Genomic DNA, 2,555 nt, shown 5'->3' with positions numbered 1-2,555 from the left:
TGGTTTTGATTTGGGGGGAGCTTGCAAGGGCAGAGGGCAGATTCAAGGGGACAGGGAAATAAGTGGGATCTGAATGCATGATGTGAAATCTACAAAGAATCAATAGAAGTTGAAAAAAAAAAAAAGGACAAGGTAAGGCAATTCTTTATTCCAGCAAGAATGTTATCTAGAAAAAAAGGATTAGTAAGATTACTGTATGAGACAGGTCTATTGTATTTACACTACTTGATACAGATCTACCCTTTAAATAACATTTTATTTTATTTTGATTTATTTATGGCTTTTAACAAAGTTGTAAGATTTTAATGAAGGAAAAAGGTTGTGGCAAACAATAAATGATTGTTATTGTTGTGGTGTTTCTATTCTTTCTAGAACATTCAGGACATCTCTTCAGAACACACTTTTTGCCCCTGTGGTTCAAAATAAGTGTTGAGTGAGTGTGAAGGTTTACTTACAACAAATATGTCCAAGGACTCATCGCCTAGCTGAAGAAACAGACCTTTGGAAGCCTCACTTGTCCATCTTCTTTCCCATCTCCTCCCCCACTTCTGGCATCTGTAACTGTCACCCTCTGGTGGCCACCATTCCTTTGGACGTCATTATAATATCACTGTGTATATGACTATCCCTCAAATATGTACTGTTTAGCTTTCTATGTTTTAAATTTTTATGGAGATGAGATCATAGAGTATGCATTCATCTACGGCCACACATTCTCAGTGTTCATTTATGTGAGTTAAGGTGTTTTGCAGAGAAGATGCCAAGAGACTCGATGGGAGAAATACTTCAGAAAAGTGTAGGTCACAATAGTCAAGAGTAGGCAATGAGAGGCTGCTCTTTTATATTTTATACCCTGAAGGACAATATCCCATCCTCCCTTAATTATATTCTGGAAACTTTCATTTATTTATTTATTTTTATTTAAAAGTTTTATTTTTTTCATTTGATGTACCAACCACAGTTCCCCCTCCCTCCCCTCCTCCTGCTCACCCCTCCTCCTGCCCACCCCTCACCCCTCATCTTCCCTCAACCCCACACCCTATCCACTTACTCCTCAGAGAGGGTAAGGCCTCCTATGGGGAATCATAAAGTCAGGCATATCAAGTTGAGGCAGGACCAAGCCCCTCCTCCCCACCACCCATATCAAGGTATCCCTCCATAAGGAATGGGCTCAAAAAAGCCAGTTCATGCACTAGGGATAAATTCAGGTCCCACTGCCAGGGGCTCCACAAACTGCCCAAGCCACACAACTATCACCCACATTCAGAGGGCTTAGCTCAGTCCCAGGCAGGTTCCCCAATAGTCAGTCAAGAGTCAGTGAGCTCCCACTAGCTAGGGTCAGCTGTCTCTGTGGGCTTCCTCATCGTGATCTTAACCCCTTTGATTATGTAATCCCTCTCCCCTCTCTTCAACTAGACTCCAGGAGCTCCACCAGTGCTTAGCTGTGGATCTCTGTATCTGCTTCTGTCAGTTACTGGGTGAAGGTTCTATGATGACAATTAGGGTAGACATCAATCTGAGTGCAGGGGAAGGCCGGTTCAGGCACCCTCTCCACTATTGCATGTAGTCTTAGGTTGTGGATTCCCAGGAATTTCCCTAGAACCAGGTTTCTCCCTAACCCCATAATGGCTCCCTCTATCATCTCTTTCCTTGCTCTCCCTCAATGTCCCTCCCCCAACTCAACCATCCTGTTCTCTCATGTTCTCTTCCCACTTCTCTTTATCCCCTCTCTTCTCCTCCCCTACACTCCCAATTTACTCAGGCGATCTTATCTATTTCCCCTTCCTAGGGGATCCATGCATGTCTCTCTTAGGATCCTCCTAGTTACCTAGCTTCTCTGGGGTTGTGGATTGTAGCCTGATTATCCTTTGCTTTATGTCTCATATCTGCTTATGGGTGATTACATATAGTGTTTGTCTTTCTGGATTTGAGTTACCTCACTCAGGGTGGTTTTTACCTAGTTCTATCCATTTGCCTAAAAATTTCATAATGTCATTGTTTTTTACTGCTGAGTAATACTCCATTGTGTAAATGAACCACGTTTTCTTTATCCATTCTTTGGTTGAGGGGCATCTGGTTGTTTCCAGGTTCTGGCTATTATTAATAATGCTGTTATGAACACAGTTGAGCAAATGTCCTTGTAGTATGAATGTGCATCCTTTAGGTATATGCCTAAGAATGATATTGTTGGATCATGAGGTAGACTCAATTTTTTTAGAAACTGCCGTACTGATTTCCAAAGTGTCTGTACAAGTTTACACTCCCATCAGCAATGGAGGAGTGTTCTCCTTACTCCACATCCTTTCCAGCATAGGCTGTCATCAGTGTTTTTTATCTTGGCCATTCTGACAGGTATAAGATGGTATCTCAGAGTTGTTTTGATTTGCATTTCTATGTTGACTAATGATGTTGAGTAATTCTTTAAGTGTATTTTGGCCATTTGAGATTCTTCTGCTGAGAATTCTCTGTTTAGATTTTACCCCATTTTTAAATTGGATTGTTCAGTATTTTGATGTCTAGTTTCTTGAGTTCTTTATATATTTTGGAGATCAGCC

Source organism: Peromyscus maniculatus, chromosome 4 (assembly GCF_049852395.1).
Source record: "Peromyscus maniculatus bairdii isolate BWxNUB_F1_BW_parent chromosome 4, HU_Pman_BW_mat_3.1, whole genome shotgun sequence".
NCBI lineage: Eukaryota > Metazoa > Chordata > Mammalia > Rodentia > Cricetidae > Peromyscus > Peromyscus maniculatus.
This window is presented reverse-complemented; position numbering follows the sequence as displayed.